Below are 15,800 nucleotides of genomic sequence, written 5' to 3' on the forward strand. Positions count from 1 at the left end.
ATAGGTTGTGTGAATGTATAGTGCAGGACAGGTCCTGATACAGGGTGTGTGAATGTACATTGCAGGACTGGTCCTGATACAGGGTGTGTAAATGTACAGTGCCAGACTGGTCCTGATGTAGGGAGTGTAAATGTACTGTGCAGGACTGGTCCTGATACAGGGTGTGTGATTTTACAGTGCAGGACTGCTCCTGATGCAGGGTGTGTATATGTACTGTGCAGGTCTGGTCCTGTAACAGGTAGTGTGAATTTACAGTGTGGGACTGGTCCTGATACAGGGTGTGTGAATTTACAGTGTGGGACTGGTCCTGATACAGGGTGTGTGAATTTACAGTGTGGGACTGGTCCTGATACAGGGTGTGTGAATGCATAGTGCAGGAGTGGTCCTGATACAGGGTGTGTGAATGTAGAGTGCAGGACTGGTCCTGATACAGGGAGTGTAAATGTACAGTGCAGGACTGGTCCTGATGCAGGGAGTGTAAATGTACAGTGCAGGACTGGTCCTGATATTGGTTGTGTGAATATACAGTGCAGCACTGGTCCTGATACAGGGAGTGTACATGTACAGTGTATGACTGGTCCTGATACAGGGTGTGTGAATGTACAGTGCAGGACTGGTCCTGATACAGGGTGTGTAAATGTAGAGTGCAGTACTGGTCCTGATACAGGGTGTGTGAATGTACAGTGCAGGACTGGTTCTGATGCAGGGAGTGTAAATGTACAATGCAGGACTGGTCCTGATACAGGGAGTGTGAATATACAGTGCAGGATTGGTCCTGATATAGGTTGTGTGAATGTATAGTGCAGGACTTGTCCTGATACAGGGTGTGTAAATGTACAGTGCCAGACTGGTCCTGATGTAAGGAGTGTAAATGTACTGTGCAGGACTGGTCCTGATACAGGGTGTGTGATTTTACAGTGCAGGACTGGTCCTGATGCAGGGTGTGTAAATGTACTGTGCAGGTCTGGTCCTGTAACAGGGAGTGTGAATTTACAGTGCAGGACTGGTCCTGATACAGGATGTGTGAATGTACAGTGTAGGAGTGGTCCTGATGTAAGGAGTGTAAATGTACTGTGCAGGACTGGTCCTGATACAGGGTGTGTGAATTTACAGTGCAGGACTGGTCCTGATACAGGATGTGTGAATGTACAGTGCAGGACTGGTCCTGATACAGGGAGTGTAAATGTACAGTGTATGACTGGTCCTGATACAGGGTGTGTTAATGTTCAGTGCCGTACAGGGCCTGACACAGGGTGTGTGAATGTACAATGCAGGACTGGTCCTGATATAGGGTGTGTAAATATACAGTGCATGACTGGTCCTAATGCAGAGTGTGTGAATGTATAGTGCATGACTGGTCCTAATGCAGAGGGTGTGAATGTACAGTGCGGGACTGATCCTGATGCAGGGAGTGTGAATGTATAGTGCAGGAGTGGTCCTGATACACGGAGTGTAAATGTACAGTGCAGGACTGGTCCTGAAAAAGGGAGAGTTAATTTACAGTGCGGGACTGGTCCTGATACAGGGTGTGTAAATGTACAATGCAGGACTGGTCCAGCTACGGGAGGTGTGAATTTGCAGTGCGGGACTGGTCCTGATGCAGCTAGCATAAATGTACAGTGCAGGACTGGTCCTGATACAGGGACTGTAAATGTACAGTGCAGGACTGGTCCTGATGTTGGGTGCGTGAACTTACAGTGCTGGACTCGTCCTGATAGAGGGAGTGTAAATATACTGTGCACGACTGGTCCTGATGCAAGGTGTGTTAATGTACAGTGCAGGACTGCTCCTGATACAGCGTGTGTAAATGTACAGTGCAGGACTCGTCATGATGCAGGGAGTGTAAATGTACAGTGCAGGACTAGTCCTGATACAGGGAGTGTAAATGTACAGTGCAGGACTGTTCCTGATACAGGGAATGTAAATGTACAGTGCAGGACTGGTCCTGATAAAGGGCGTGTGAATTTACAGTGCGGGACTGGTCCTGATACAGGGAGTGTAAGTATACAGTGCAGCACTGGTCCTGATGCAGGGTGTGTAAATGTACAGTAGAGACTGATCCTGATACAGGGTGTGTGAATGTAAAGTGCGGGACTGGTCCTGATGCAGGGAGTGTAAATGTACAGTGCACGACTGGTCCTGATAGAGGGAGTGTAAATGTACAGTGCAGGACTGTTCCTGATACAGGGAATGTGAATGTACAGTGCAGGACTTATCCTGATACAGGGAGTGTGAATGTACAGTGCAGGATTGGTCCTGATACAGTGTGTGTAAATGTACAGTGCAGGACAGGCCCTGATACAGGGAGTGTGAATGTACAGTGCAGTATTGGTCCTGATATAGTTTGTGTGAATGTATAGTGCAGGACTGGTCCTGATACAGGGTGTGTGAATGGACATTGCAGGACCGGTCCTGATACAGGGTGTGTGATTTTACAGTGCAGGACTGGTCCTGATACAGGCTTTTTAAATGTACTGTGCAGGACTGGTCCTGATACAGGGAATGTAAAAATGTACAGTGCTGGACTGGTCCTGATACAGGGAGTGTAAATGTACTGTGCAGGACTGGTCCTGATACAGCGTGTGTGATTTTACAGTGCAGGACTGGTCCTGATACAGGCTGTTTAAATGTACTGTGCAGGACTGGTCCTGATACAGGGAATGTAAAAATGTACAGTGCTGGACTGGTCCTGATACAGGGAGTGTAAATGTACTGTGCAGGACTGGTCCTGATACAGCGTGTGTGAATGTACAATGCAGGACTGGTTCTGATGCAGGGAGTGTAAATGTACAGTGCAGGACTGGTCCTGATGCAGGGAGTGTGAATGTACAGTGTAGGACTGGTCCTGATACAGAGGGTGTAAATGTACAGTGTAGTACTGGTCCTGATAAAGGGTGTGTGAATGTACAGTGCAGCACTGGTCCTGATGCAGGGAGTGTAAATGTTGATTGCAGGACTGGTCCTGATACAGGGAGTGTAAATGTACAGTGCAGGACTGGTCCTGATGCAGGGAGTGTGAATGTACAGTGCAGGATTGGTCCTGATACAGAGTGTGTTAATGTACATTGTATGACTGGTCCTGATACAGGGTGTGTAAATGTACAGTGCAGGACTGGTCCTGATACAGGGTGTGTAAATGTACAGTGCAGGACTGGTCCTGATGCAGGGAGTGTGAATGTACAGTGCAGGACTGGTCCTGATACAGGGTGTGTTAATGTACAGTGCAGTACAGGGCCTGATACAGGGTGTGTGAATGTACAGTGCAGGACTTGTCCTGATACAGTGTGTGTAAATATACAGTGCAGGACTGGTCCTGATGCAGGGAGCATGAATGTACAGTGCGGGACTGATCCTGATGCAGGGAGTGTGAATGTACAATGCAGGACTGGTCCAGATACGCGAGGTGTGAATTTGCAGTGCAGGAGTGGTCCTGATACAGGGACTGTAAATGTACAGTGCAGGACTGGTCCTGATACAGAGTGTGTAAATGTGCAGTGTAGTACTGGTCCTGATAAAGGGTGTGTGAATGTACAGTGCAGCACTGGTCCTGATGCAGGGAGTGTAAATGTACAGTGCAGGAGTGGTCCTGATGCAGGGAGTGTGAATGTACAGTGCAGGATTGGTCCTGATATAGGTTGTGCGAATGTATAGTGCAGGACTGGTCCTGATACAGGGTCTGTGAATGTACATTGCAGGACTGGTCCTGATACAGGGTGTGTAAATGTACAGTGCAGGGCTGGTCCTGGACAGAGTGTGTGAATGTATAGTGTAGGACTAGACCTGATGCAGGGTGTGTAAATGTACAGTGCGTGTCTGGTCCTGATACAGGGTTTGTGAATGTACAGTGCAGGACTGGTCCTGATACAGGGTGTGTAAATGTATAGTGCAGGACTGGTCGTGATACAGGGTTTGTGAATGTACAGTGCAGGACTGGTCCTGATACAGGGTGTGTAAATGTACAGTGCCGGACTAGTCCTGATACAGGGTGTGTAAATGTACAGTGCCGGACTGGTCCTGATACAGGGTGTGTAAATGTACAGTGCCCGACTGGTCCTGATGTAGGGAGTGTAACTGTACTGTGCAGGAATGGTCCTGATACAGGGAGTGTGATTTTAGAGTGAAGGACTGCTCCAGATACAGGGTGTGTAAATGTACAGTGCAAGACACGTCCTGATACAGGGTGTGTGAAAATATAGTGCAGGACTGGTCCTGATACAGGGCGTGTAAATGTACTGTGCAGGACTGGTCCTGATGCAGGGAATGTAAATCTACAGTGCAGGACTTGTCCTGATACAGGGAGTGTAATTGTACTGTGCAGGACTGGTCCTGATACAGGGAGTGTAAATGTACAGTGCAGGACTGGTCCTAATGCAGGGTGTGTGAATGTACAGTGCAGGACTGGTCCCAATGCAGGGTGTGTGAATGTACAGTGCAGGACTGGTCCTGATACAGGGAGTGTGAATGTGCAGTGCAGGACTGGTCCTGATGCAGGGTGTGTGAATGTACAGTGCAGGACTGGTCCTGAGACAGGGAGTGTGAATGTACAGTGCAGGACTGGTCCTGATGCAGGGTGTGTAAATGTACAGTGCAGGACTTGTCCTGATACAGGGAGTGTGAATGTACAGTGCAGGAGTGGTCCTGATACAGGGTTTCTGAATGTACAGTGCAGGACTGGTCCTGATAGAGGGTGTGTAAATATACAGTGCCAGACTGGTCCTGATGTAGGGAGTGTAACTGTACTGTGCAGGAATGGTCCTGATACAGGGAGTGTAAATGTACTGTGCAGGACTGGTCCTGATGCAGGGAATGTAAATCTGCAGTTTGGGACTGGTCCTGATACAGGGTGTGTGAATGTACAATGCAGGACTGGTCCTGCTACAGGGCGTGTAAATGTACAGTGCAGGACTAGTCCTGATACAGGGAGTGTGACTGTACAGTGCAGGACTGGTCCTAATGCAGGGTGTGTCAATGTACAATGCAGGACTGGTCCCAATGCAGGGTGTGTGAATGTACAGTGCAGGACTGGTCCTGATACAGGGAGTGTGAATGTACAGTGCAGGACTGGTCCTGATGCAGGGTGTGTGAATGTACAGTGCAGGACTGGTCCTGATACAGGGAGTGTGAATGTACAGTGCAGGACTTGTCCTGATACAGGGAATGTGAATGTACAGTGCAGGACTGGTCCTGATGCAGTGTGTGTAAATATAAAGTGCAGGACTGGTCCTAATGCAGGGTGTGTGAATATACAGTGCAGGACTGGTCCTGATGCAGCACGTGTGAATGTATAGTGCAGAAGTGGTCCTGATACCGGGTGTGTGAATGTACAGTGCAGGACTGGTCCTGATACAGGGAGCGTGAATTTACAGTGCGGGACTGGTCCTGATAGACGGGGTGTAAATATACAGTGCAGGACTGGTCCTGATGCTGGGTGTGTGAAAGTACAATGCAGGACTGGTCCTGCTACAGGGTGTGTTAATATACAGTGCAGGACTGGTCCTGATACAGGGTGTATAAATGTACAGTGCAGTACAGGGCCTGGTACAGGATGTGTGAATGTACAATGCAGGACTGGTCCTGATACAGGGTTTGTAAATATACAGTGCAGGACTGTCCTAATGCAGGGTGTGTGAATGTACAGTGCAGGAGTGATCCTGATGCAGAGTGTGTGAATATACAGTGCAGGACTGGTCCTGATGCAGGGTGTGTAGATGTACAGTGTTGGACTGGTCCTAATACACGGTGTGTAAATGTACAGTGCAGGACTGGTCCTGATACACGGTGTGTGAATGTACAGTGCAGGACTGGTCCTGATGCAGGGAGTGTAAATGTACAGTGCAGGACTTGTCCTGATACAGGGAGTGTTATTGTACAGTGCAGGACTGGTCCTGATGCAGGGAGTGTAAATGTACAGTGCAGGACTGGTCCTGATGCAGGGAGTGTGAATGTATAGTGCAGTACTGGTCCTGATATAGGGTGTGTGAATGTATAGTGCAGGACTGGTCCGGATACAGGGAGTGTGAATGTACAGTGCAAGACAGGTCTTGATACAGGGAATGTTAATGTACAGTGCAGGACTGGTCCTGATACAGGGTGTGTAAATGTATAGTGTAGGACTCGTCCTGTTACAGGGTGTGTGAATGTACAGTGCAGGACTGGTCCTGATACAGGGACTGTGATTTTACACTTCAGGACTGGTCCTGATACAGGGTGTGTAAATGTACATTGTAGGACTCGTCCTGATACAGAGTGTGTGAATGTACAGTGCAGGACTGGTCCTGATACAGGGTGTGTGAATGTACAGTGCAGGACTGGTCCTGATACAGGGAATGTGATTTTACAGTGTAGGACTGCTCCTGATGCAGGGAGTGTAAATGTACAGTGTAGGACTGGTCCTGAAGCAGGGAGTGTAAATGTACATTGCAGGATTTGTCCTGATACAGGGAGTGTAAATGTACAGTGCAGGACTGGTCCTGATACAGGGAGTGTAAATGTACAGTGCAGGACTGGCCCTGATACAGGGAGTGTAAATGTACAGTGCAGGACTGGTCCTGATACAGGGTGTGTAATGTACAGTGCAGGACTTGTCCTGATGCAGGGAGTGTGAATGTACAGTGCAGGACGAGTCCAAAGTAGTATTTTTTTAGACAGCTAATTCATAGAAACATAGAAACATAGAAGATAGAAGCAGGAGTAGGCCATTCAGTCCCTCGAGGCTGCTCCGCCATTCAATGAGATCATGGCTGATCATTCATATTCTGTACCCTGTCCCTGCGTTCCCCCATATCCCTTGATCCCTTTAGCCTTAAGAAATATATCTAACTCCTTCTTGAATATATTTAATGAATTGGCCGCAACTGCCTTCTGTGTTAGAGAATCCCACAGATTCACCACTCTTTGGGTGAAGAAATTCCTCCTCATCTCTGTCCTAAATGGCTTACCCCTTGCCCTTAAACTGTGACCCCTGGTTCTGGACTGCCCGGCCATCGGGAACATCCTTCCTGCATCAAGTCTGTCTAGTCCTGTTAGAATTTTATAAGTTTCAATGAAATCCCCTCTCATTCTTCTAAACTCCAGCGAGTATAAGCCCAATCGACCCAATCTCTCCTCATACGTCATTCCTGCCATCCCAGGTATCAGGCTGGTGAATCTTCGCTGCACTCCCTCCATGGCAAGAACATCATTCCTCAGATAAGGCGATCAAAACTGTACAAGATGTGGTCTCGCCAAGGCCCTGTAAAACTGCAGCAAGACTTCCTTGTTCCTGTACTCGAACCCTCTCGCTACGAAGGCCAACATACCATTTGCCTTCTTAACTGCCTGCTGCACCTGCATGCTTACCTTCAGTGACTGGTGCACAAGGACACCCAGGTCTCATTGCACTTCCCCTTCTCCCAATCTATTGCCGTTCAGATAATAATCTGCCTTCCTGTTTTTGCCACCAAAGTGAATAGCCTCACATTTATCCACATTATACTGCATCTGCCATGCATCTGCCCAATCACCCAACCTGTCCAAATCGTACTGGAGTTTCTCTGCATCCTCCTCACAGCACACACACACGCCCACCCAGCTTTGTGTCGTCTGCAAACTTGGAGATATTACATCTAGTTCCCTCGTCTAGATCATTAATATATATTGTGAATAGCTGGGGTCCTAGCACTGATCCCTGCGGTACCCCACTAGTCACTGCCCGCCACTCGGAAAAAGACCGTTTATTCCAACTCTTTGCTTCCTGTCTGCCAACCGGTTCTCTATCCAAGTCAGTACCTTGCCCCCAGTCCCATGTGCCTTAACTTTACACACTAATCTCTCATGCGGGACCTTATCGAAAGGGCTTCTGAAAGTCCAAATAGACAACATCCACTGGTTCTCCCTTATCTATTTTACCAGTTACATCCTCAAAAATTCCAGTAGATTTGTCAAGCACGATTTACCTTTTGTAAATCCATGTTGACTTTGTCCGATCCTGTCACTGTTTTCCAAGTGCTCTGCTATTACATCTTTTATAATGGACTCTAGCATTTTCCCCACTTCCGATTTCTCTCTACCACCTTTTTTAAATATTGGGGTTACATTAGCTACCCGCCAATCCATGGGAACTGTTCCAGAGTCTATAGAATTTTGGAAGATGACCAGCAATGCATGTACTATTTCTAGGGCCACTTCCTTAAGTACCCTAGGATGTAGATTATCAGACCCTGGGGATTTATCGGCCTTCAATCCCATCAATTTCCCTAACACCATTTCCCTACAAATACTGATTTCTTTCAGTTCCTCCCTCTCATTAGACCCTATGTTCCCCGACATCTCTGGGAGGTTATTTGCGTCCTCCTTTGTGAAGACAGAACCAAAGTATGTATTTAATTGGTCAGCCATTTCTTTGTTCCCCATTATAATTTCCCCTGATTCTGACTGCAAGGGACCTACGCTTGACTTCACCAATCTTTTTCTCTTCACATATCTATAGAAGCTTTTACAGTCAGTTTTTATGTTCCCTGCAAGTTTACTCTCATATTCTATTTCCCCCTCTTAATTAATCCCTTTGTCCTCCTTTGTTGAATCCTAAACTGCTCCCAATCCTCAGGTTTGCTGCTTTTTCTGGCCAATTTATATGTCCTCTCCTTGGATCTTATGCTATCCCTAATTTTCCTAATTCATTTGGCAAACTTAGAATACGTCAGTGTAATTAGAGTGATAAAGCACAAATACATATTTTTGGTTTGAAACTGGAATCATGCATAACATCAAACTGGAAGAAAATTATTTTGAGGCTTGGGGATTGTGATGTTAAAGAATCTTTCTTTGTGGCTTGTCTCTAAAGCCACTTGCAGTATTGTGGAAATGTATTTCCCTGAATAAATCACATTTACTGTGGATAGTAGAGTGTCCTCCTGTTTGTTTTTTCTTAGCTTGTGGCAGGGCTGCATTATTTATGTTGCTTAATTCGAATTATTGGATAATACAAACTTTTTTAGCACCTGGAATGATTTCAGATTTTCCCAGGTAGACTATAAACACATTTTACTGGAATAGATATTGACTTATTTGGATCACCCTCCAGAGGTCTATGAAGAAAAACCTCCAGAAACCTGAGCTAATGTGCCTTCAATGCATAAATATCTCAGTCACAACATGATTCTTTATATTGCCATAGACTTGTGGGCAATGTCTTTACTGCAATAGCTGCTAATGCAGTCTCAAGTACCAGAGTTGAAGAGTCCAGTGTTTACAGCCCAAATGAACAACCACTACTGATCCCTGATTTTATAAAGTGACACAAAATATACCACACTGTATTAGGTCACATATGGGCCACACTTTTTAAAAGCAGTAAAACTGGGACAGTGCCCTACATACAAGTTCATTTTTTTTCCCTGGGCAAAAGGAGCAAGTTTCTGGTGCAGAATTTTTGCAGGGATGGTTTACATGGATATTATTAGTACTGTTCAGTTGATGAAAAATGTCTGCAGTGTAGAATGGAACAATTTGCTACGGTAACACAATAGATGAACTGGGATTCTTAATCTATTTTTATTAACGCAGCATATTATATCTGAACCTCCTCCTTATTACTGCCATCCTCTGAATGAGTGTTCAAGTCAGTCCCACAGTGACTTAAACAAATAATAGGAAGAACATATGTGAGAAAAGAAAGATTTCTCATCAGAGTGACTCGGGGACATGCTCAGCCATTTTAATGAGCTGATGCTCTCCTGTGTAACTGGAATCGTTCCGTGTGTGTACCCGCGGCAGGTCTGGTCCTGTATTTCTCAGGTCAGCATTACTATTATTAAATACTCATATGAATGTTTCACGTTAAGGCATGCCAATGAGATTTTACTGACCAGGGGAAAAATAAAGTGGTATTTGGCTGTGATGTTGGCAGTGAGACAGAACTAGTACTTTTCAGCATGTCTCTCAGCTGATTTCCAACAAGCCCATGGAAGTAGGTTAATGATGGATTAAAGATAAGCAACATATGTAAACCCACGATGGACAGCTGTCACCCTCACTGTGCTTTCACTCTTACCTCTCTTACCATTAAAGAGTAACAGATTATTGTGTCACAGCCCCTGTCAACTGGGTTGCCAAACTGTCATCTATCCTCAGGGCCTCTATAATCAAGGAGGCAATTGTTAGCTTCACATTTTAACTTTTCAATTTGTTAACTTCTGAATACCATGAAAGGTACAGTTCATTAGGAACAGACTGTCACAGTACGTGTAACAATGGCCCAGAAATTCAGGTCGGGGGCTTCTCGCGGGTGTAAGCCCCCGACCTGCACTTACCTTGCGCGCCGGCAGTTGAGCTGTAGGGCCCCGTGGAATTCCACTCTGGGGCCTGGCCCAGCTGCTGGCGCGCAGTGCTTGCGTGTCCCAGGGGCGTAGTTAGTGCGATGCGTCCCCTGGGATCACGTGAGCCATGGGCAGCCAATCGGAGGAGGGAAAAGCCCATTCATAAGATTGACAGGTAGACCTGTCAAAACTTATAAATACTACGGGCCCAAAATAGCAGTAAACCTTCAAATAATTTTTTTTTTAAATCACACTTTTCAAATAAACTATAAATTACATTAAATAACTAATTTAAACAATAATTTAAATTTTTGAAAAAAATTATTATATTATAACGGGGCTAAAAATAAACTTACCTTGCTTTAAAGTATTTAAAAATAATAAACCTGTGGAAAAAATGTTTTAATTTTAATTAATTGACCACTTACCTTGCAAAAAGCAGGCCTTACGCCTGCTTTTTAAATGTGTAAATCCTGCAGGCATACCCTCCCGGGAAAACCTGTAAAAAAAAACTAAGTTCAAAGCGCACGCGCAGCCTCCCCTGCGCGCGCGTTCGACCTCTGAACCCCTGCTTTCAGAGGAACGGAAGTGCCGGTTTCCCGCGCATGCGCAGTGCATGCAGGAAACCGGCAATTCCATTCGGCCTACGGGTGAGTACCCCGTGCGTACTTACCGGGGAGAGCCGAATTTCTGGGCCAATATATGCCACAGTGTGCAGTATATGCAGGGTTGACAGGATAACTTAGGAGGCACAAGTCTTGAGTGATCTGCAGATATTTATCATGGTGAAACACATTTGCAGAGGTGACATGGCCCATTCATTTATCTTATGATTTAAGATTTAAAAAAATGGTAAATGTTTGCATTCATTGAAGTACAGGGGTGTGAGTGATTTTATTCTTGGCACCCTGTGTTAATATTAAACACTCCAAGGTCAGGGATAGCATTTAGAGTAAAACTCACCCTACACCTCCTCAACAATGTGCTGTAACGCCTAAGTTCGGAATAGCACCTGTATGAGATTTCCATTTCCCACGTCAGCCAGGTGAGATTGCTGGTTTATGCTCCATTCTGAGAACTGAGTTGAGTTCATAGAATCTTACAGCACAAAAGGAGGCCATTCGGCCCATCGTGCCTGTGCCGGCTCTTTGAAAGAGCTATCCAATTAGTCCCACTCCCCTGCTCTTTCCCCATAGCCCAAACTCATTCCATTTCAGACTCTGGCAGCCAGCAGAGATTAACCTTCATCTGTCTGTGCAGGCTACATTGTAGCTCGGTCCCAGGAATGAAACGACTGCATCTAACTTAATGCACTGCCCAGCTCCCTGCATGCCCTGAGAAATTGTTTATGATACTGAAATTGGGGGTTGCGGGGTTGGGGGAGGGGGGCTGCAAAATGCTGTAGTTTCTATACTGAGAAAATCCACTAATGAAGCTGCATTGTATGGCACTTTGTTGCTGTGGTGTATGACTTCACTTGCACTGACAGCACACTTCACCATCCCTGTCTTTGTGTGTCGACAGTTGTGGGGTTTGTTGAATGTTCTTTGAATGATCAGCAGGGGGCGCTGTGAATACAGCATTCGCTGAAGCACTGTTGAATGTTGACGAATTGATTCACATGTCCTTCTTTTCTATATATATATTTAATTTAATATCTCAGTGATTTTAATGGTTGGCTTTGTGACCATTTAACTCAGTATTCTGTTGATGGGTATCCCTGAGGACTGCAGTAACATTCTTGGACTAGAAGAGCAATTGAGCAGGGGCAGATTTCAGTGTCATTGAGAAAACACTGAGGCAAATGAAACTGCAGGCCTGCAGGTGGACAGAGACAGCGTGTGAAACACAAATGTTTTAATCAGCCTCAGGTCTCATTGCATCGCAGAACATGCTGAATCATTCAATTGCAGCTGTTTAATTCATTGCTCTATGCTGACTGATAATAAACAAAACCAGTCACTTCACCAGGAAACCCCTGTACACATTAATGTGCGGCACAGGGGTGTAGGCAGGACATTTAAATTGTACATACTTCTTCCAAATGCTGTTATCTGCACCCACTGGTGCACATATTTCAAGGGATCCAGGGAAAATGGTGACATCCTGGTTCATTTTAAACAAGTTTACTTCATAATTAAGTTTTTTAATCTCTAAATTTTATTGAAAATAATAAGTGACATTTGGGATTATTCACATTCAACAGCCCAACCAGACCATCACTTTCCCAAAAATGACTTTAATAGTCACTCTTCCCGCTCAAAAAGGAACTCCACATCCCCTTTTATCTCCTCAGTTCACAGTCAATCTCTCTCTCCAACTTCCCCCAACTCAGAGATATTCTATCACCTTTACCTATTCCATACTGGTAGTCATGGCTGCAGATCTTAGCTGACATTGCTGTTTCATTGTGGGATTGAACTCTATGCTGCAGGCGCAATTCCTGATATATCATGAGACCAGGAATTCCTACTTGGAGTGCGGAATGAGGTCCTGGAATGAAGCAGCAACATTCAGTATGAGTAGCAGTCGGGACCAGCAAAGCAACCCAGGAAACAAGCAAAAGTTAAACAGCAGATTTAAAGCCTGAAAAATCTGACAACTCAAAAATGCCCCTGAATATAGGATTATGACAGTGTGGTTACACTGAATTGCCATGGGACATGGCTTATCACAGCTGACGCTGCAGGTATACCCAACATTCCAAGACTTGTACAGAAGAAGATTGTGGCAGACATTATGGAGATGGTCCCACATTTCTTGTGGAAAAAATCCACGTTATTGCGGAAAACCTCCGTTACTAAGTCTGATTGTTAAATCATTCAAATTATGTATAGAGTTATGAGAGTGATTTTCTCACCACTCAGCGCTCACTGTCACTCCTCTCTCCTCCATCTCAGTTCACACTGTCATTCCTCACTCCTCACTCCAAGTTCACACTGTCACTCCTCTCTCCTCCATCTCAGTTCACACTGTCATTCCTCATTCCTCACTCCCAGTTCACACTGTCACTCCTCTCCCCTCCACCTCAGTTCACACTGTCATTCCTCACTCCTCACTCCCAGTTCACACTGTCATTCCTCACTCCTCACTCCCACAGTTCACACTGTCACTCCTAACTCCCAGTTCACACTGTCACTCCTCACTCCCAGTTCACACTGTCACTCCTCACTCCTAACTCCCAGTTCACACTCTCACTCCTCACTCCCAGTTCACACTGTCACTCTTCTCGCCCCCAGTCCCAGTTCACACAGTCACTCCTATCACCTTGTGCACACTGTTACTCCACTCTCCTGTCTCCCAGTGCACACTGTCACAACTCTCTCCTCTCTCCCAGTGCACACTGTCACTCTTCTCTCCTCACTCCCAGTGCCCACTGTCACTCTTTCTTTCCCCACTCCCAGTACACACTGTCACTCTTCTCTCCTCATTGCCACTGCACACTGTCACTCTTCTCTCCTCATTGCCACTGCACAATGTCACTCTTCTCTTCTCACTCCCAGTGCACATTGTCACTTTTCTCTCCCCACTCGAGTGCACTCTGTCACAGTTCTCTCCCCACTCACAGTGCACACTGTCACTCTGCTCGCCACACACCCAGTGCACAGTCACTCTTCTCGTCTAACTCCCAGTGCACACTGTCACTCTTCTCTTCTCACTCCCAGTGCACACTGTCACTCTTCTCTTCTCACTCCCAGTGCACATTGTCACTATTCTCTCTCCACTTCCAGTTCACACTGTCACTCTTCTCACTCCCAGTTCACACTGTCACTCTTTTCTCCTCAATCCCAGTGCACACTGTCACTCTTCTCTTCTCACACCCAGTGCACACTGTCACTCTTCTCTTCTCACTCCCAGTGCACACTGTCACTCTTTTCTCCTCAATCCCAGTGCACACTGTCACTCTTCTCTTCTCACACCCAGTGCACACTGTCACTCTTCTCTTCTCACTCCCAGTTCACACTGTCACTCTTTTCTCCTCAATCCCAGTGCACACTGTCACTCTTCTCTTCTCACACCCAGTGCACACTGTCACTCTTCTCTGCTCTCGCCCAGTGCCCACTGTTAGTCTTCTCTCCTGTGATAAATCCATGTAGTGAGACAAGGAACTCGAAGAGGTGAGGTATGAGGATTAAGACGAGTACTTTATTGAACGACTGCGAGACAACCAGGCAGGCCTGCTTCCAGGCATTGCACCTTTGCTGACCTTAGCAGGAAGCTAACCCCTGACCTTAGCAGCAGCATTGGCTACAACACCACCTGGTGGATAACCTTAATCATAACATCCCAGATTACTATATCCCTCCTCCCTTAAGATTTCAGTATGAAATTCTTAACAAACAACCATTCCTAAGGGTCACATAGGAAGTCTCCATTCACCATGTTCCATACTTGACGAATGTAACAGGTCAGTATCAATCTCTCTGGTGGCTTGCGAGTACTTTGTGAACGTCTGACAGTACAGTCCCTGCCTGCTTGTGGTGAAGCCACCAGCTGCTCCTGAGCAGTGCTCGGAGTATCTGACTCTGCAACGATGGTTTCCTCTTGATGAATGGGTTCCTGTGGAATTGTCTCTGTCCCTGGTGGTGGCACCACAGATGCACTTGGATAATTGGGGGCAAACCTGTCCTCAGCCATTGCATCTGGAACCTTCATTTCAATTTCCCCTTGTCTGGTAAGTATCTGATCTACATGTCTGCGTACTACCCTACCATCTCCCAACATGACCTTGTATGATACTGGACCTGTCATTGAGTCTATGAAGCCAGGATTCCACTTTGGTCAATAACTGAAATTACTGGTAAGGACCGCATCTCCTTCTCCAAAACTTCGGCTCTTTGTTCTTTTGTCATGGTTCTCTTTTTGTTTGTTTTGTCTGTTTTCCATTTTCCTTTTTAGGTCTGGGTAGACAAGGTCAAGAGTGGAGCGTAGTCTACGACCTAATAACATCTCAGCAGGAGAGAGTCCTGTGGTGGATTGAGGTGTTATTCTGTAGCTGATCAGAACCCGTGACACTTTGGCTGCTAAACTCCCTTCTGCATTTTTTTTCATCATCTCTTTAAATGTTTGTACGGCTCTCTCCACAAGTCCATTTGAGGATGGATGATATGGAGCCGAGGTCACCTGCACTATGCCATTTTTTCTCAAGAACTCTTTTGTCTCTGTACTCACAAAACAAGTGGCATTGTCACTCACCACGATCTCCGGTAGCCCTTGATTACTGAAGCTCCGATGCAGGCAGTCTATAGTCGTAGTGGCGGAAGCAGAATTTACAGGATAAACATCCATCCATTTGGAATGTGCATCAATGATTATGAGGAACATCTTCCCCATGAATGGACCCGCATAATCTAAGTGCAATCTTCTCCATGGTTTATCCGGCCACTCCCAGGGGTGGAGAGGAGCCGCTGCTGGTGCCTTCCGGTGTTCCTGACAAGTGCTGCATGTCTTGACTAGATTTTCTATCTCCTCATCTAGCTTTGGCCACCACAAGTAACTCCTAGC

At 46.0% G+C, this 15,800-nt stretch overlaps 1 long non-coding RNA gene across 2 annotated transcripts in view; it reads right to left on the reverse strand.

Moving 5' to 3' along the window:
- The window catches only part of LOC147121927 (uncharacterized), a 92,867-nt gene extending 81,999 nt beyond the window's left edge, over window positions 1–10,868 (reverse strand). Inside the window, exons 1-2 of one of the 2 annotated variants that reach the window (XR_015075415.1) lie at window positions 10,724–10,868; window positions 10,040–10,115 (exon numbers count right to left, since the gene is read on the reverse strand). This is a non-coding gene — a long non-coding RNA (uncharacterized LOC147121927). Of the gene's footprint in view, window positions 1–10,030; window positions 10,116–10,723 lie in introns of both variants that reach the window. The other variant, XR_015075416.1, reaches the window with a different exon arrangement.
- Between the last annotated feature and the right edge of the window lie 4,932 nt (window positions 10,869–15,800).

This window comes from Somniosus microcephalus, chromosome 3 (assembly GCF_052327205.1).
Source record: "Somniosus microcephalus isolate GS21.2 chromosome 3, FLI_Smic_1.0, whole genome shotgun sequence".
NCBI lineage: Eukaryota > Metazoa > Chordata > Chondrichthyes > Squaliformes > Somniosidae > Somniosus > Somniosus microcephalus.